The sequence below is a fragment of the Sander lucioperca genome, chromosome 4 (genome assembly GCF_008315115.2).
Source record: "Sander lucioperca isolate FBNREF2018 chromosome 4, SLUC_FBN_1.2, whole genome shotgun sequence".
Classification (NCBI taxonomy): Eukaryota; Metazoa; Chordata; class Actinopteri; order Perciformes; family Percidae; genus Sander; species Sander lucioperca.
Genome location: NC_050176.1, coordinates 44,009,406 through 44,030,659, shown reverse-complemented (window position 1 = coordinate 44,030,659; position 21,254 = coordinate 44,009,406). Strand labels below are relative to the sequence as shown.

Below are 21,254 nucleotides of genomic sequence, written 5' to 3'. Positions count from 1 at the left end.
GTTAATCAGTTGCCTTTACTGTAGGGCACTGTTAGATTCTGTGAAATCTAATAGTGGTTTAAGTAGCGAAATGTAAAATGGACAGAACGTAAGGGAGAACAGTTCAAACATGCCAATATTTTACTGTCAAAGGAATATTATTCTCAAAACAGGGTTAACCTATTAACTAAACACAATAGTGTAAAAACACTGCTTCTTAGCCTACCATTGCCCAAAGATTGTACGCGTGATTTCTTTGGGTTCTTTCTTATCTTTTGAATAAGTAGAGACTAGCAGGAGCTGGGCAGAAGGAAAAGAGGGAAGAAAAAAGGGAGGGGTGGGCAAAACCAGGAGTTTCAGAATCAAGCAAGCACATGGTGATTATTCTTTAGCCATGCGCTGCTGAGGGAGGCTCCTGTCATGGCTACAAAAAAAGCCAATGAATGTTGATTGGCATACAGCAGAATAAACAAAAAACACCAAGTGCAAAATAAGAGTAACCTAGGTTCCCTGAAGACATAGTAATGAGAATACTTTTGATTAATTGCAGAACTAAAATATCAGTCAGATCTGTTGTGCCCCCTTTTTTCTGGTAAAATTCTAATAACCTAAAGAGAGTATCTACAGTTTAAATCAGATCGCATAAGCTTTAGCTAGCACCACATAGTCAGAGCTTCCAGTCCACAGCCTTACACAGAGCGCCAACACCCCTCCCCCACCCCAGCCGTCTGCTCCGGTCTGGGGTTTTACAGCCAAGCATGGACTAAACCATTGCAGCAAAAGGGTGTATTCACAAACAACGGAGGGAGCTAGAGAGGTGAATAACAAAATAAAAGCTCCCTAAACAATTCGAACTTTGTGGTTAGAAGTTCAAAACTAAATTTGCCTATGTTAAACAGGAAAACAATCTTAGTGAATTCTAGTTCTAAATTGGTAGAAAACCCTGCCACTGAAAGCGCAGCTCATTCTCCTTAAGCTACTCTCAAATGTTATTTCTGTCTCTGTAGCAACAACTCATCTTCACTATGTCTAAATATGGCACATTTCTCGAATGTTTTTTACATGAAAATCAAGGAAAAAATCATGATGTTATGAGGAAGGATAAATCCAATGCTATAAGCTGTTTTTTTCTTCTCTGCCAATAATACACATTTGGGAATGAGTAGAAAGTAGCTATGAAAAAAAAAAGATTGTTTTCTATGGAAAAACTGGCATAACAAACAGCTAACATTTCCTCAGCATAATGATTTGAATTACTTAACAAGCTAGCTACTCGACACTTTCCCCTCCCCCACTCCTTTTCCTTTGATAGATTGCTTGCAGTGAATGCTACAGCACAAAATGGCTGCTACTGCTGTACGCAGTTAAAGCAGAAAGAGTCCCATTTATCATGAACATGGCTTACTTTAACTGCTTATGACTGTACCGTGTTACTCTTCAGTTAAAAATACTGCTGCTTTTCTCCATGCTGGTTTGTTCTCTTGAGGGTTTGATGTCATTTGATCCGCAAGGGGCAACATATTTTTGTATCTTGTATTTACTGTAAGCTGCAATGCTCAATCCTATCATATTATTTTACATTTCTGCATATTTTGGGACTACCATGTTCTACATAATAACAATAATCATTGTTAAAAATGTGTTTAATAAATTCTAGATATTTACAAAACAACTTTAGTGTGACCTTTTAGTTACATTTGTGACCGTTGTTACATTACACCTATATCACGCTAGGCTACACCAGAACATCAGTCTGCAATCATTTTAGACACCACTGACCAAACATATCCAAAAACTGGAATTAGTATTACTGTATTTCTTTTTCTTTTTTTCGTATCTTATTTTAAATGTACCTTTAAGAAAGTTTCTCGAAGCAGAGAGTTTCATTTCATGGTGGTTTAATGGTGCGTTCCATTTACCTGGGAATTCAGAAGTCTTGTGGAGATAGCTCTAGCCAAGGTAGCCATTGTTAGCAATACCAGTAGTTAACAACGCATTACGCCGTTTTTGTGCATACAAACAGAGTAGCAACATGTCCAGAGATAGAAGTTGGACAGGACTGTGTGTATGACTGATTTAGTGAGACACAAATAAGACATTAGTGCTAATAACTGTATGTTACTACAGCTTTCACAACTTGCAAATGATGCACGGGGCATCCATGTTGGATTTTGAACTCGGTGTACTGCGAGGTTCTCCGAGTTCCGAGCTTGGAAATCCGAGGTCAGGGGGCGTGTTTCCGACTTTGTTAGTAGTTAGCTAACTTGGTAGCTAATGTTGGTTGCTTGGCATGGATAAATCAAAACCAGTGCGAGATAGATTTATTATGTGGCAACAGAGTTGCAAATTGAAAATGAGCTGCTGGTTCCCCGAGTTATTTTTTACTACTGTAAATTCCCCATTAGAGCTTCTCTTCTCACTGCTATGCTGACGATGCCTAGCTATTCTTCTCATTACGCCTACATCAAGATGTCTGGGTCTGGGAACTCACTATTGGCAGGACTCAATCCGAGGGGCGGGATAAACGGTTGTCTTTCAAATTCCCTCTGCACGCAATAGGATAGCGCTACAACCAACCAGAGCAACAAAGAAGGTAGCAGAGCTAGTTGATAGATTAAACTTTTGCCGTATCCGGTCAGCAAAACTCCTTCCAAAACTCCCTTTTTTAAGAATGACTTCAGTGCCGTTCTTTGTTCTTTTCTCAAAGAAAAGTTTAACTCCAAGTCTCCCGGAGTTGCGGCCAAAGCCGATTCGAAGACCACTTTTCACCAGCAGCAGCCATCTCCTTTGTTTTCAAGTAGCAGGGAATTCACGCAGAACCGTTGTAACTCTGCCGTCATTATGTTAAGCCCGCCCACCAACTCTATGCACATTGTGATTGGCCCGGCTAGAGTTTGGCTTTTCCAGCTCGCAAGCCAACAGAGAGTTGCTAGACTCCCTGGCTGCAAATTACATTCAAATGCAAATTACATTCATTCTATGTCATCTTACTTCCTTGCAGCTTTCTTGGAGTGACCCTGAACCAAACAGAGCTTGTTTCTTCTGGACAAAAGAATGCCTGCTGAGATCCATCTATCACCATAAACAATATCGTGGTGATGCCAATTTGGAAAGCAAACTGGGTGTGGCCAAATCACAAATGACTGATCGCAGCACAAGCCTGCTCTTGTAAATTCCTAATGCACAACATCAGGAGAATTCACTCCTCTTCACTACTGATGTGGCCTCGGTACAGGTGCATGTCAGACCTCGCCTGTATGACTGCAACTCCCTCCTTATCCCACTGCTTCTGACACCTGAGCTACCACCTAGAGCAAGTACTCCCCTTCTAACGCAGAAGGCGGATCAGGTTCTGGTTCAGGCTCTAGTCATCTCATGTCTAAACTACTGCAACTCCCTCCTGATTGGCCTGCCTGCATGTGCCATCCGGCCCCTGCAGCTCATTCAGAACGCAGCAGCTCGACTTGTCTTCAACCTCCCCAAGTTCTCTCACACTACACCGCTCCTCCGCTCTCTTTACTGGTTACCAGTTGCTGCCCACATCCGCTTCAAGACACTAGTACTTGCATACAGGGCCACGAACGGATCAGCCCCAGCAACATGCAGGACATGGTCAAACCCTATACCCAAACTCGCCCGCTCCGCATCAGCCAACCTGCTTGCTGCCCCTTCACAGCGAGGGAGAACTAATCAGTCAACGAAATCCCGACTGTTTGCTGTCCTGTCTCCTAAATGGTGGAATGAGCTCCCTATTGACATCAGGATGACCGAAAACCTGTGCATTTTCCGCCCAAGGCTAAAAACACATCTCTTCCGACTGCACCTCGGATAATGAAGAAAAAAAAAAGAAAAAAAAATCTCTCTTGATACTGCACTTTGATATGACTCTTTGTAGCATTACCTATTTAAAGCTAATGTACTTGCACTTACTACTTGTCTGGAGTTTGCACCTTCAAGGTTGAACGCACTTAATTGTAAGACGCTTTGGATAAAAGCGTCAGCTAAATGACATGTAATGTAATGTAAAGTACAGATTGCTGCCGCCCATCTGGAGTTCAACCTCCCCAATTTTTCCCACACGACTCCACATCTCTGTTTACAACACTGGATCCCTGTTGCAGCTCACACCCAGTTCAATACTGGTGCTAGCCTACAGGGAAGTGAAGGAAACTGCTCCTTCCTACCTCCAAGCCATGTTCAAACCCTCAAGTCCGACGTGACAATTGCATTCCTCTACCTTTGGGCAATTGGCTGCATCATCCCTCAGAGGGCCGTGGGGTCTAGCTCTTGTTCCTATCCTATCTGTGAACACAGTGGAGTGCTCCGGTCCTCATTAGCATTTATTTTGCTTTGCCAAAAGGATGCATCTTTCTACTGGTCAAACATAGGCAGAGTGACCATAAGAGGGCCAATGAACCAGGCCTCTCACTTGCAAGCTCTTTCTACTGTGGCCATATCTTGCTATGCTAACATTTGCTCATCAACCTACTGAAGTGTGACCAGTTTGTGGAAGCTGACTAGTAACTTTAAGCGAGAGACAAGGACAATGAATGAAGATCAAGCTTATTACGTTCTTCCTCATGAGTCAGCTTCTGCTTTGTCCATAGCAGAGGTTTTAATTTGGCTCTGGGGAGTCACACTGCTTGCAATACCCTACCAACGCACATACATCCACTCTTCACACACAGACAGGGCAGTCAGTACATTTGTGTTTGGGACAAATGAACATTGCAGTGAACAAATTCGACCAAACAATGCAAGACAAAACTTCCTGATCAAAGAAAGCTTTTGTATCACGTCTACCCTTCTGTCCATATTCGCTCACACGATGCGTTTGAGATCAGAGTACACATGCCTAGTCAGGAACACAGACTGGTCGAAAGACTCAACCCAAGGTAAGGGATTGACAGTGGACAACAACGATAAATGTTTTCAACGCAGAAAAAAATAGATAAATAATCACAGAAGACATTCAGTGTTGGATTTATCATTTTGGATTTATTTAACAAAATCTCCAAAAAGACACTGCAGTTCAAGGCAGGATTACAAAGCTTCTGAAAGGGGTCGCACCGAAGCCAACGTTGTTATGGCACAACGGTATTGTTAGCCTTTCCTAAACTTCCAGACCCTTACTTCGTGGCTAACCCCCTTCACTTCTCCAGAAGTAAGGAAATAACAGATAAGACTTTTCTTGGTCTTGAGAAACAGCGTTTGTTAACTCACACACTATAATAGGGCTGGGCATTGGCAAGGACAACGCGGTTCGATTTAGAGACTTTGGGTCACGATTCAATTCGATATTGATTCAGTACTTCACATTAAATCAATATTCATACACACAGGTGACTGAAATACCCTGAGAATTCATAAGAGTACCTTTTGATATTTGTTATATAATATGTGCATAATTGATATGGTTTAGAACAAATTGTACCTAGGGGTGTCACAATTTCAATTTCGACTATAGAAGTTAGAAGCAGGATCTGCAATTCCCCCAGTATTCTCTCTCCACACCCGCCTACTAGTGCATGTCCAAAAAAAAAACAATAGACACAGCGTAGCTTACCGGCTGGTAGCATGCAGCTAAAGACACAGGGTAATGTTAGCTTAAAAGTAGCCTGCAGCTTGACTATTCTAGACACCATGACCACTGCCAGAGTTGGAGATGACGGAGCAACAACAGAAAATATTTCTGCTTCCCTGAAGTCACCGGGGTGGCAACATTTTGCCTTTCCCGTGAGTGAGTTATGTAAACAAACAACGAAGGTAAAGCATGTGGACTCCGACAGGACTCCATGGTGCCTTCCTTTATTAAGCAAAGTATTGCATTGGAATATAATGCAAAGAGCATAAACACTTAATCGACAAAGGTCTGTTTAAAAGATTTGTCAGATTTTGAGAGACTCTAGTCACGCTCATTCCGCTCCCCGTTTCCGGGTTAGCACTCTACTAATCAGATGGGTCATTCGAGTCACTGACCTCGCCAGGCTGTCCAACGGCCGATTATCGGCCCAGTCTCTTGCCTCTGAGCTGAACTTGCAGCACAATGTAGCCTAAACAATGCACAACTCTAGCACTAGATCTCTATATATATATATATATATATATATATATATATACACACACACACACACATACATATATATATATATATATATATATATACATACATACATACATATATATATATATACATACACACAGACACACACAGTGCAGGGCTTTATATACACACGCCCACCCAGCCGGTGCGTTGCAGAGAAAGGTGCAGTGACGGCAGTCCGCTAACTTGTTGCTCTCGCTACCAATATTAGCTGCTCTGTTTCAACAATGTGAGTATAAAAAAACATGCATGCAGGCTGAAATTCACCGTGGTGTTTTGTCGGGATTAAGCCGCTAGCTAAATGTCCACAAGCCACTTGCTAATTTATGCAGTGTGAGTGAAACACTGCAGCGCTATGCCGTCCATCTCAGCTGAGAAAAGGAGAAATGTTGAGTTATATCTGACCCAGTGTTTCAGCTATATGCATTTATTAGCGGCGGTTCGCCCCTATTAAATTATTGCCGCCGTGAAGTCATAATTACGCGACTCTGCAAAGCTGTCTGCTCTACTGAATACAAGCGAACAGTCATCCGCTCTCTTTCCCCTTTGAGGGCGAGCAACTGGAACGACAGGACACCATCACACGCAAAGTCATGGCAACCAAACAACAGCATGAGCTTAGCTAGCAAATAAGCCCACTGACGGCCGCAACGTTATTGTTCATTTTTGGTTTAGTAATGACAAAGTAGTGGTCACAGTGAGTGAAATGTGATCTGAGATGCACACTGCAACACTGTTACATATCTGGAATTGTTCATTAGCTATGTGTGATATCTGTAAGGAGTATTTAGCACATGGTACACTGTGGTGAGTTGTAAATAAATCATATGAAGGAGAAGAGTGTTTTCCGTTCTTTCTCAGGCTGCATCAGTTATGGATTTTAAATCTTATGTTGTTGAAGTCTTAACTAATCACCATCGTGAGCATGAGGCACACTCGCCCCTTCTCTTCTTACAGTGAATCCGAATAATACATTTTCTCATCAATTTCATCATTTATTTTATAGAGAAATGTGTCCCCTATTTTATAAAGACCGACAGCACACATGCGTAGAATGACAATATGGTAACTCTTGTTAAATTCGTATTTGCTCAAATGCTGTATGAAAAGCATTGTGCAGGATATTCATATAATCATCCATGCAGTTTGCATAAGTAGAAACTAAAAATATTAGGAAGAAGTCTCCTGATAAATGTTGTGGTTGTACATGGATTTATTTTCCTTTTTTTCCTCACACTGCCAGAGGAAAAAAAAACACTTTTTAAAGGCTGAGCCGAGATGAGAAGAATCTCTTCAACTTACAGAGTTTTGTGGTTTGTGATTTTATTCCCCTTATGCAAAAAGGAGATGAGTGATAATCTATAAAGTGCTCTTGGTAAGGCGAACAAGATGTGCGTTTCTTTCTGTGCATGTTTTACCTGGCGCTGCAGTAACCTTTACGTTAATGTAACAGCATTTCACTAGATCAAATCTAGTAAGATTGCTGCCATGACTTGAGCGACATGTTAAATTGCCATCTCATTTACATAACGTGAATGTCTGAATGGGGCTAAATAGTGATAAATGGGGCAATATTGCGCAGAGGGGATTACTTAGTACTGAATATTCAGGCAGTCGGCTCTCACAACTAAAGCAGACACACTGAAACATAAGGCAACAGGAGTGGGAGGAGACATGGTGTATGAAGGTGCAAGCCTTAACATATATGTGAGACATCTACTCCTGTACGAATCTCACACTAAAACCATAAACGCTGAAAAATCTAAATCTTTTAAAGTGGCAAATACGTATGAATTGACAATTTTCATTGTGTTGCATGTACGCATATGCACTAAGTGTACTCCGCAACAATCGCAACAATAACATTTGTAATAGGGGCCCCTTAAAAAAGACACAAGTATTTCGACCTGACTCATTTATTATGGGCTATGTGTAAAATGCATAAAACAAATTAAAAACAAGCCAGTCTTTTTAATTATCAGCATGGCAAGATATAAATGATGAATAATAAACACGGGTATTTTGAGACTAAACCACTCGCATTTACAGCCTGAAGCTAAGAAACCGGCTGTAGCTGGTTGAAACTTGTTCTTATGGTGAGAAAAAGTTCATAGCTTTTAGGTATGGACTTTTCCACCATCAAAATACAGGATTGGAACCTGCTATCACTCCCGAATCGATTTACATTGTTTGTAAAAATGTCAATAAAGCAGAAATGTAAATTTTTGCTCAAATCTATATGGTCAAAAACTAAGGGATTGGGTTGACATTTTAATCAATATATGCTGATGGAAACATTTATTATTTATTACTCACACCATTATGGATTTTAATTAATTATCATCTTGAAAGGGCACTGCTAAATAAATTGTTTATGTTGCTTTGTATACACCCTTTGAAATTCATAAATAACTAATATTACAGAATGAGCCTTAATACCTGCAGTGGCATGTTCACAGATGTTGGCGCATACATAGCTCTCTCTATTCGTAATATGAAATGGCTGATTTCACATCCATGGTGTTGAATTATTTTTGAATAGTAAAAGTTAGAGTTACAGAACATCTGGCAAGATAACCATTTGCTCTCTAACATCTAGAAATGATCTAATGTGACTACTGACATGAAAGGTATTGTACTCACTTTGTAAATACTGCCTAATGTTAGCAAATGTAATAGTAACTTGCATTTCATTCATGTGGTTGAATTCACTGACATGTATAAGTGATAATAACGAAACGAGTCATATAGGTAGGGTTTCCGTGGACCTGCTGCACAGCACTGACTTAAATTTGGCACCAAACCTCTAGGACTGAGAAAGGTGCCACTGCCAAACAGATACACTCCTTTTTCCTCCACATGGAGGACATTTGGTGCTCTTATTTTTAAAATAAAGCCAAGCAGAACCTCAAATGTTCCTATATTTTCATTTAGTATCAATTTCAATGTAGCTAGCCCTGCAAATTGGTGTAGCATTTGTGCGATCAATAGGAAATTCTCATTAGTTGTATTGGATGATAATGTAAGGTAAACAAATGTAGCCTTTTAACATCCACAGGAAAGCTTTTGAAAAATGTAGGAGGAGCCTTTCAAGGGTACTTCCTCTTCAGCAGAAAAAGCACACCGTGTAATGAATTACAAGTGCACCATGTGAGCACTGCCACTGGGTGAAGTGGGGGAGGTGAAACTAGAGAAAGGGATTTACCATGTTCGCAAAAGCTAAAAGCAAACCTGAAAACAGCTCACTTTGTAGAGACTGAAATGACTCCAATTATTTTATTTTTTTTTTTACAAACATCATGAATATGATAAAACAGTTTAATCATGCAGACTGCCAAATTCTCCAAACTGTGGCTGACTTATGGTTCATAGAGCAAACACTTAGTTGGTCACTTATCTGTACATCACTTCACCTTAATCAAAAATTATGCATTTTTTTCTCTACTGAAAACCCACTGGAAGGGGCAAAGAGGAAAAACTGCTAAACTCTTGTATTACCATTGACATTAAGCCACACCCACATCCTAGGACAGTGTGGCGCATGGAAAATTACTGGGCTGTACCACTTTAGACCAAGAGGGGGGTTTAACTGCACAATGTGGGAAATGCAGAAGTATCCTCTTCACTTTAGCCCATTTTCTGTGCCATTTAGGCTTCTATCTAGTATTGATTTTCAATTTGGGGATATTCTCTAATAATCAGCATTAAATCATAGGAGTTTTTAAAAGAGGCCACAAACTCCTCATTGAAGCTCTACCAAGGGCAATAATTAAAGTGCCAAAGCTAAAACATTATTTTTCTATTACACACAATACTAATTATCTCAGGGTAGACAACTTCTTATCAAAATCTGTCTTCCTTTTTGCTCCTCCTTCAAATGGTCACCTCTGGAGTATGCTGTATGCTTGCTGCTGGTTTAGCACCGATACACCATAGTCGCTTCGCTTGGTAGGGTTTACAACTTTAGTGAGGTACAAATACATCCAAGACACAAATGTATATTTCCAGTTGCTAAATGGGAGAGTCAATGAATTATATTAAAAAGTAATTTGATTACTTTTATCAGACAGAGGTGTGAGGGCATATCATACTTGAACCAACTGGGTCACTTGTTTTCTTTTTCTTCATATAATTGTGTGTGAATTTGTGTACAAGCTTCAACCAAGTTACCACTGCTTAGCGGCAGGGAAAGTTTCACCATTTAAGTGCAAGCATGTGAAAAAGAGAGTTCATTTTTTACATATAAAAAAACAAAGGACACAAACCTGTGTAATTGGAAAAAGTCCCCTTAATGTAATATTTAATGTAATATCAATCAGAATTCAGTAATTTTATAAAAGCAATTTACGCGATTGCAAAAGTCGCGAGACAACTTTCACAAAAATGAAAACTTCAGGGAGACGCCAGTTGCAATGTTTTTAAATAAAACATTTTACTGTTAAAAGTTCAAACAAAAACCGTTGTAGTAATTACAATTTCATTGGTGTATTATCTAGGAAGCTAATATATTTCCAACGCCCGCTACAATCTCAACATGTAGCTAGCTATGGTTCACTGTAAACTGTGCCACCCACAAAGCAAAAAATATTTTTTGTAATTCATGACCAAATGTTTATATTCATAAGCCCAAGTTTCAATGAGTATATTATGTATCGGCGTTAAATATAAAAAGGTTTGGCCAGCATGCTAACCATAGATGCTAACTAGTTGCAATACCACCACGACTCACCGACTCCTCGCGTCGCCTAGCGATGTTCCCGCGATTTCCTGTCTCGGTCTGTAGGGTTGTCTGCAGACTGTCTCCTCCTCCTGCCGGCGCCGCTGTCGAAATCTTCCTGACCCTGTTGTGTAAGTTACAAACCGTTGCGGTCAGGGTGTGTTATGAGTCCACCGGTTTGAGCATTCACCGGTTAAACTACCGTTAGTGAGCTGTGCCACAACAACTGAGTAGTTGTGCTTTTGCGGACTCTACCGACTGCTCTCCCCTTTCGCTTACAAATAGACTCCTCCTCTTTTCGTGCACAAGAAATCCTCCATTACAATACGTCACCGTCGGTGGCGGTTGGTCGACAGATTCGGTTGCGTTGACCAACCTGAACGTTAGTTTGTTTCATTCGTTCTCCGTTTTTTTTTAAGTCGCTCTTCTGGCGGCGGTGTTTAAGTCGGTAGCTAAAGCCGGCAAGGTAGGTATGATCAGCTCCAGAACGTGATAGAACGGTTTGTATGGATGGTCTGGCAGGACTGACACAAGTGTGTTTTAAAGCAGTAGCTAGTACATCTGCTTTGAGGAACTGCAGTGGGGTTCAAGCAAGCTCACAGAGCCGACAGTTGGAACAAGGGATAACAGGGAGCAGACCATTCGCACGGAGAGGGAGGGGTTTGTGATTTGACCAGAGGGGGAGGGATTATATGGTGAAGGAAGGAGGAGTCAGTTAAACAACAGTCTGGAAAAATGTCTGTAAACTTAACTACAGACCATAGTGTCATTGTAGTTTATACATCACAGGAATGTAGGGTGTGTTTTAGTTGTACTGTATGTGCTCAAGTAGCCTACCCAGCATTTCAGTGAACCTGAGTGTTTGCACTATGATTTTTTTGGATTCTCACAAGAAGACAAGAAAACAAGGACACATCTTTTTATTTATAGCTTCCAAAAAATGTAATCCATTACATTAACATGTCTCCAGTTTTGAGCTCTCCTCTGACATTATACAGCACCATAGGCTATCCACTGTCAGCCATTTTGTCGACTCACTGGGTAACTTGTAGTTCCCCAGGAGGCCAGCAGGGGGCAAGTTATAGTGATGTTCTACTCATCAGCGTTGAGATGTTCCTGTCCTCATGGATAAACCCTTGCTCCTCCTGTAGTCGCAGGTTGTATATCCATACTCCAAAATCCACGTGATGTGGAGTATGAGTTGGTAGCTGCTGTGCTGTTCTCTCACACACTCTTGCACATCAGAGAAGGACTGCAGTGCTAGTCTAAAAGAAAGAAGCCTTCAGGTTAGGCAAGTCTCTTTTGTCATCTACGTGTACAAATCCAGCTAGGCTACACTGTAACATACGCTACCTTCAGACTGCAGGCAAAAGTGGCTCAAATCAGATTTTTTTTTTTTTGGGGTCAAGTGACCAGGTCGGACTTCTTCAAAGTAGTGTGAACACAAAACTAGAAGGATTATACCGTAACCGCTCCGTTTTTGAAAAAATAGCCTGTATTGAATTTGCAGCCATAACCCTGCAAAAGGCCAAAATAGCCAATTTGGCTCTCTTTCTCTTCATTCTTCTCCTCCTCAGCACCTGCTCATTAATGTTACGGCTGCCATTACACAAACATTTTGAAATAAAAGCGAAAATTCTTACTTCCTCCATAACCTCCCTAACTTTAGTGCAACAGCGTGCTGCGTCTGATGTCATTGTTATTGTTCTTTTGCACATGCGGGTCAGTTTGAAACCGCAAACAGTTCACACTGGAATCTAATATAGGCCACATTTTAAAAGGTAATATGAACAGCCAAACAAAAAATCCGAAGTAAGCATTAAGACTTGCGGTGTGAACGTAGCCATAGAGGCACTACATTGACATGGAAGTATTAAATGAATTGACATATTTCAATATGACTGATCCATTATATTTAGGGAACACTGTATGCAGAGGATCCATAATACAACTGGAATGGCTATAATACCCTGTGTGTTTAAACCTAGCAGTAAACAATGATAAACAAACAAGTAAATACAGATGTCGCAATGATCGAAGAATTTGCACATACATTTCCGCGCAAAAAGGGAAGTAAATCCACACAAAATTGGATTACTAAGATTTTTATTGTTTAATACTTTTAAAAATGCTAAGTATTTATGTGCATTTTCAAATGTTACATAAACACAATGCAGACTTATTATTGCAAGTTTAAGCAACTGTTGAGCACATGAGCTACATAAGCTCCTTATTGTTGTTTTGTTTGATTTTTTGCCTTTATTTGAAAGCTCAAAGTAGAAATAGACATGAAAAATGTGGAGAGAACAAGGTAGTGTTGCATTTTGCTTAGCATTTGCTTTTTGTTGGTCTTATAACTGTGGAAGAAGAAAAAAGTGAAAGTGAAGAATAAGGATAAACTTTACATAAAAAATTCCAAGCACAATTGCCTTTAATCCCAACATGATGAATCCGCCAAAAGGGCAGACTAGTACCAAATGAGCCAGACAAACCACAAAACACTAGCAGGTGCTAGTCAGCCACAGATACTACAGTGTGTCATTCAGTAAAAGCAGATTTAAGAGAAAACAACAAAGAGTTCCCCATCAAGGCACCTGAGGGCGCAATAGTTCAATAATTTGAACAAGGACAATGATAGGACGATAGTGACAGCTAAGAAAGAGAAACACTTCTATGAATGTTGTCTGGCTCATTTCAAGTAGGGCCAGCACCCACCTCCACTGCATAGCTGTAAAATAGCTGCTGAAAAATTAGGTGGCACAGTTAAATTACATTACAACAAACAAAAGTGACATTAGCTCTGCCCGCTAACACTGACTGACTGTACAAGGTGTTTTACATTTTGCAGTTTCATTTACAGATTTCTATTCCGTTTTAAAAAAGAAATCTCGAATAAAGAGCATACCTTTGTACAATATATAAATTTAAGTAAAACACCAATTTTTGATTTTCCACATAAAGGTACTGATCAGACAGAGCGTGTCTTAGCAGCCTGGGGCGGCTTTTTGTAATTGTTTACAATGAGAGTGAAGCATTTTGCTTGCTGCTTTTGTGTTTTTGAATGTACTGCGTTTTTCAGCTCTATCGGCCTTGTGTTTTTTCAGGAACGCCCTAAATGCCTCAAGCTGAAAAAACTTCAACTCAAGAGCAGAAAAGTGCCCGAGGTCATTTACTTCACTGAAAAATAACAGAGGATGGGTGATTCGGTGGTTGCCTAGCAAGAATAACAAAAACACGCAACTGGCATGGCTCTCTCGGTGCGCCTCGCGTTTTGCCACCTGCAAATGTGATCTATCTGATTGTGAAAATCAGTGACGGCTCTCTACATCTACATTTGCATCAAACCATGGATCAGGCAGGCAGAATGCTGGAAAGCTAGTGTGGATGCAAACTAGACAACCTGGCTGGGAATGAGTGTATATGGGCTGATTAGGGAAATTGGAAGCAGGTGAGTAAGTGGAGGGGGAAGATCAGGTGATGTGAATGTGGGAAAGGGGCGTTATTATGGATCCCACGTAACTTCCAAGTCCCGCCCTACGAAGCAGCTTGATTGGTTGGGGTTAGGCACTGACCTTGAGTGGTTAAGGTTAGGATAGCCGATTGGTCAGGGGATAGGACCTGAACAAATCAGGTTACGTTACCTTGCGTAAGCATGGACGCCTGGCCAATAGTAGTGTGTGAATGGGTGAATGGGTCTTGCCTAGAAGTTGCGTGGGTTCCATAATAACGTGGGAAAGGGGCTTACTGCAGAGCAGAAGGGACTTGCTGGATCCGAAATAACAGGGAAAGTTGTATGGCAGAGTAAACAGAGCAACTGAATAAATAGGAGTTGTTAAGAGCCGTGACATAAACATGGATTGTAGGTCTTACTTAAGTTGATTTGTGTGTAGTTGTGCCACCTTCTGAGCAGTAAGTGTAATTTTTCTTTAGTAAGTAATCAGGTGAGGGTTAAACTAGTGATGGGAATTACGGTGTCATGACCAGTGCAACATACAAAAGTCTCACCATGCTTGGCTCTTAATGTTATTAGTAATAACAATGTCTCACTTTGGTAATAACTTATTACCAAAGTGAGACATTTCTGAATCATATTTAACAAACATGTTATAGGGAGAAGAAAATAAATTCTCAGACAGGAGCGATCTCCCATTGTTCACATAGAGCTGACTCGTGCTATTGCTGCGATTGCTACAACCTAGAAAAAGAAAGAAGATTACCATAAAATAGAAAAAGGTGCCACCAGTACAAACCAGTACCTATCATTCATTCTTCAAATTATGAATTTGGCAGGGACGTTGTTTTCTGTCTGTGTAAATTTGACTGCTAAATGTAAAAAAAAAAAACACTTTGCAAATAATGTGTGTCATTGCTCTGTTATGGCATTTTGAAATTACTATTAATTATTGAGTGGTATGCATAGGAGGGAGCTACATTGTTTATTTATTTTAATAGTCTGTGCGCCACATAAAACTTCTGAGACACTGCTTATCAGGTTTAACTGACAACGATTTTGTAATTAAGTTTGTTTTCATTGTTCATAATAAAAACTATAATACAAAATAAATAAGATGCATAACCCAAGTCTGAGATATCCAGTTATTTGACACCTGTCTTTTGGCACAAAGACCGTTGCTTAAAGGAACGATGTTTGTTTGAGAACCATGCGGAGGTTTGATGTCCTACTGTGGAGCATCTCCAGAGACACATACCATGTAATGCAGCTAGCACCAGGGTACAGTACATCAACAAGTACACATTGAATATCAATCATATTTAATTAATCATAACAGGCTTACAGTGGTACTACCGCCTGGTCCTGGTGAACCACTGTTGCACAGCTCGTTAGCTGGATCAGCTAAAAGCAGTGCTGAGTGATTGAGGAGAAAATGACTCCTTGGTGAATATGTCTATCAAAACTTGAGGTAAGCTTTTTTATTTCGCCAGAGCAAATAAAATGCCATAGCCGCATACAGAACAACGCAACGTAAACAATAGTGATGTTGGATTCACAAACAAATTATTCTTTTTGAACGAGTTGGGCAGTTGTGCATAAGAGCCTGGTTAACTTCTCTCGTTTAGCACGTCTTATTCAGTGTGACTCTCATTCAGCGTGACTCTTGTTCAGTGTGAATCGCCTGAGCCAAAGAACGAGTCATTTATGAGTACAAACTCACACTGAGGCATAAAGACTGAGAGACACAGAGCCAAACACACAGAGCCAAACTTCCGCGTCAAGTTTTTGCTCTCTCAGATTGCGCTAAAATATTCTCCAATTCTTTCTGGTTTTCATATCTCTGTAGCATGAATTTGTTTTTTGGTCATTTCTACATTTTGTCTATGCTTTGCTTGTTTGTTAGATAATGTAGCTTAGTGATCAGCATCATCAGCAACATTTCAGGACTGAAATCGCAAAAGGTACGTTTGGGACAGCTATTTAGCTTGTATGATTGTCGCACGTAACAGAGTTATTTATTCATTAGACTTAAAAAGACAGGGATTTAGTTTGCTAGTGGCGGCAAAGGGTTACTTAAAGGAACTTATCACTAGTAAATAACTGTAGGGGAAAATCCCTGTTGGTTCAAATGCAGACTGTACAACCTTTAAGCTACAAGACTCAACACCTCTGGAATGTTGGACAACAAGGCATCACAGATTTACAGCATCCTGCAAACAGCAACGATCGAGATTCTCACTGACCCAATCAATCAATCAATTTATTATTTGTCACGTGAAATCATATTAAAATACAATTTCAGTGAAATGCAATCTTTAAGATCTCCAAGACCAATCAAGATGGAAAGACGAGCTCACAACCCAGTATGAACTGTGAGTCCCACTTGGAACATCCCACCACCATTGGACATCATAACTCAGCTCTATGGAGGCCGTCACCCACAGAGACTAGCTGGCACTAACGTTTATCCCACTGTGAACTCTGATAAAATCTACTAAAATGTAGTTTGATATATGTCTAAGGACAAATAATATAGTGTATCAGCGTGTGTGTGTGTGTGTGTGTGTGTGTGTGTGTGTGTGTGTGTAAATAACAGTGTTTGCCTTATATTTAGACTTTTATTTAAAGGTCCAATATGTAATATATTTAATGTAATAAATCCAAAAATGACCACAATTTGTCATCAGATATTAAGGAAACATGCTAAGTTGAAATACTATCTTTTCTGACATCATTGCTAATGCCAGTATTTTCTCCTTTTGACATTTCCGTTCCGTGACGGAATATCTGTTTGTGTGTTGTTATCAACTGCCCAGTTTGACAGCCAGGCCGGGTTGCTAGATATACCTGTAAACACGTAAACCCAGCACGCTACAGCTGTAAGGTTAGTACAGCCATAAAAGCAGCAAACAAACTAACAGGATCAACGGAGATAGATTCTACCCGACCTAAAAAAAACGGCATGTTGCGTGACCAGAGACGTAACAAACCTCGGGTAAATATTGGAGATGTATTTGAAAGATGGAGACAGCTTAGAGCCCAAAAGGACGCCGAGTTGGCTAATTTCCTCCTGAACAGGTAAGCATTAGTTTCAGGCTAATTTATCATGGCTACAAGGGACGGGCATTTTATGTCATTTCAACGTTTGTACTACGCTACTCACATAGAATTATATAGCTAGAGTACCCGAGTTGGTTACTCGCAAAAACAATTGAGACACAGCCAGTGAAGTGAGCCCGACTGGTCCTGGCTAACACCGCCATGCTAACCCTGCTAAATGCTAACGTTACCGGAGGACCATGTCAGGCGGGTCACGGCTGTTTACAACATGTAGCCTGTTCAGCGGCAGTAGCCGACAACGGTGAGCTATTTGAAACCAAGAGAGTGGGGCTATAAATCGGGAAGCGATTGTTGGCGTAATTCTAAGCCAATAAAGTGTTCCATCGGGTGGAGAGGATGGCAAGGTAGTGGTATTTTTAGCGGTTCCTATCGTAATTCTAAGCTGAGGAAGTGTGTCTGTCTGGCGTGTGGAGAGGACAGCGAGGTTGTTGTGTTTTTAGTGGTTCCTTCTGTAATTCTAAGCCAAAAAAGTGTGCCTGTCAGTTGGGTACAGAGCTCCGCGTAAGCACCAGTGTTGGGCAAGTTACTTTTAAAAAGTAATTAGTTACAGTTACTAGTTACTTCTTCCAAAAAGTAACTAAATTAGTTATTCAGTTACAAATTATGAAAGTAACTAGTTACTTCAGAAAGTAACTATTGCATTACTTTCAAGTAAATTTTTAAATGTTCAAATGTGACCCCACCTCCATCCCTCTTTAATGGAACTTAAAATACATGCGCATGTTCAATTATTTATTATAAATCTGAATATTATAATGAAATGGACACGTAATACAATATATTATTAACAGAAACAATGTACACAAATCTAAACTATTTTAATGTTGCTGTGGGACAAAAGTGAGACTAACCTCCAATTAAATGCCATGTATGGAGATATTATGTTTATATAGTGGATCGATACAAATAACACAACACCTCAACAGGCCACAACTGGGCAAAATTAAATTATGCTTGTTAAGCACTATACCAAAAATAAATAACAAATATATACACTCTTTGTAGTGCAAATAACGTAAGTGGCCTGATGTTTATACTTGTGCGCTGGTGTATGCGTGGTGATAGAGCGAGGGAGAAGTGAGAGAGTGACGGCGATTAGCTTTCGAGCGAGTAGCGACTTCGTTGTGTGTCTGACTATGCATGCTTTCGAACACCCGCCCAACTCCTGCCTCTGATTGGCTTACCATGACATTTTACTCAACCTCAGTCAATCGTCAGCATGTATGCGCTTGTGTCGTGCATTGCCCACTAACCAAGGAAGAACAGTAAAAAAGTCTTTGCCTCTCGGCTCAGACTCAGAGATCTAGTTGGTCTGATGAAAAAAACAGCTTAAAATATAGTAACGCGCCGCATTTTTTGGCAGTAACGGTAACGGCATTATTAAGATGGGAAGACTAATCAATTAGATTACTCGTTACTGAAAAAAAGTAACGCCGTTATTTTTGGTGCGTTCTATTATTTATCCGAGTCGGAGTTCCGACTAGGAAGACAGACGTTGCTTAGCAACACGCACCAACACGCCCCCTTTCCTCAGATTTCCGAGCTCGGAACTCGGACAACCGTGAGGACACCGAGCAAGAATTCCGATATGGATTCCAAGATGGCAGTGCCCTGTGTGACTTCTTATATACTGTCTATGCTTTACTTTGCGTTTTTGGACCGCTTTGGCTGTTTAAATGAAGATTTTAATCATTCGTATTACTGCAATACCTTACTGCGTCCGTTTCACTGCCTGTTGGTATGGGAATCGGTCTTGTTGTGAGCGCAATATTGAATGAAGCCTTGTTTGCTAACATGGCTAGCGTTGCTAACTCGGCCAGTGCTACCATAGCAACAGCAACAGGAGGGGGCGGGGGAGACGACTCTCTCCAGTATTTTGAATTTGTACTGCAGTAACTATTTTAAACACTAGCTGTCAGTATTACATATTGCACCTTTAATTTCCTTTAAGCTAGGAAGTGTACGGCAGTACCAGCATAAATCCAGCATCTATGTTAATGCTAACGTCGTTCTGCGTATTTTGCAAGGAGGTAAGCCAGCTTCCACAAAGCGTACCTCCTATGGCGCCATTTTGATGTTACCTCGCACTCACCCGCCGTTAGCATTCCATTGACTGCCATTCATTTTGACGTCACTTTGACAGTGAATAACTTTACATCTGAAGCATTTAAAGACTTTATTTGTCTATTGTTTATTTCTAAAGAAACATGACAATGTATAAAAGGCTCCATTACCTTGTATCGCACATTATAGGCTAACGATTGTGTCATAACCACGCGACTTACTGTCGCATAGTAGAGGAATTACCGTATAGTACAGGAGAGCTTTCAGGCAGTTTCAACTTACATTAGCTGTTTAAGTTTAATTACTAATGTTAACTAGCATTTTAGTTAGCAATAATTAGCCTGTGCCTATGATATATCCTTACATTTACCTACGCTCTCCGTCTCTGCAAGATTCGGAATGATTGAGATTTCTCTTGGCACAGCTACCAGAAGACTTACAACTTTCAGACAGGTTGCTCACGTCTACGTAGTCATGCTCAGTTGGAGGCTGCGCAGTAACGCTCAGCCCTCACCAGAAAAGTGCTTCTAATAGACTTAACTGGTCTTTGTTGAAAACAACGGCGTCACTTTGTCCATTTTGTTTACTGTCTATGGTATTTCACTCTTAAACCGCTAAAGCTACTATCAAGCATGCAAAATTAGAAATCATGCAATTGTTAAATTGTAACAATTTTGATTAAAAGAGTAACAGCATTCAGGTGTTGAACCAGCCTGTCCATGGACAGGAGGGGACTGAGTCTGCCCCCAAGAACTCTGCAATCCCTGTGATTGGCCAGGGTGCACATCTGGGCAAGCAGACCAAAACTTGGACAACTCTGTGGCTCTTTTGTTTGCTTTTTTAACTTATGTCTTCTTGCCCTTTTGCCATGATGGGTAGAAGTTTGCTCTTTGCTTGTTTGAATATGTGATTAGGAACAAGAGTTGAGACCTCAAAATCTAGAGTCAATTAAAGTTAAGAATCAAAAGTATTAGAGTCTAAACCATGAGCTCTCTTTGAATTTCAACATTTTAAATTCGGACTGGCAGACTTACTCATCGGATCCAGATTTCAGCTTCTCACCTGAGCACATCTACCTCCATTCTCCATGAGAAGCCACCCTAGGGAGCAAGCAAGTATATCTACAAAACGTTCATCCACTTGCTGAAACCATTGTGCTTTCATAATTTGTGTCTTCAATTGGCAGAATTTAGCTGTTGTACGGTTGATTTGACTTGCTGCTTTTCAGTCATCTAATTGAAGGACTATTTCCCTATTACAGTACATACGCTAATATGAGTTAAGTAGCTGGACGAATAATTTCATGTTGGAATTTTTGCACAGTAATAATTCATAATTCCCACTAACATCAACTATTTAAGTACATACATTTCTACATGAAGTTGCAGACTGTTTAAAGCTACCTTCCTGATATGTGACGTTACTAGGCTAGCTAACAAAAGCCAGCATGGCATTTTTCAACTCAGTTACCAGTGGTGGAAAGTAACTAAGTACATTTACTCAACTACTGTACTTAAGTACAAATTTTAGGTAGGCTATACTTGTAGCATACTTTACTTGATTATTTCTATTTTCCACTACTATATTTAACTTAATCTCAGAAGCAAATATTTTACTTTTTACTCCACTACATTTATCTGACAGCTTTAGTTAAAAGTTATATTGCAGATTCAGGTTAACAATGCAAAATCCAATCAATAAATAAATTGGGATAATAATATATCAATGGGTCATATCATATCAAGGATTTATTGGTCCCAGGGGGGAAATTCCGAAGATACTCAGATAAATAAATAAAAATTAGCTCCACATTTACC

The 21,254-nt window shown here is 40.2% G+C and overlaps 1 protein-coding gene across 2 annotated transcripts in view; it reads right to left on the bottom strand.

Annotated features, from left to right (window-relative positions):
- LOC116040450 (activating transcription factor 7 interacting protein) overlaps positions 1-11,431 on the bottom strand; it is a 35,898-nt gene extending 24,467 nt beyond the window's left edge. For both annotated transcript variants that reach the window (XM_036000245.1, XM_031285796.2), the window contains exon 1: positions 10,812-11,431. The gene's annotated coding sequence lies outside the window, so the exon portion shown is untranslated. The remainder of the gene's footprint in view (positions 1-10,811) is intronic.
- Positions 11,432-21,254: the final 9,823 nt, after the last annotated feature.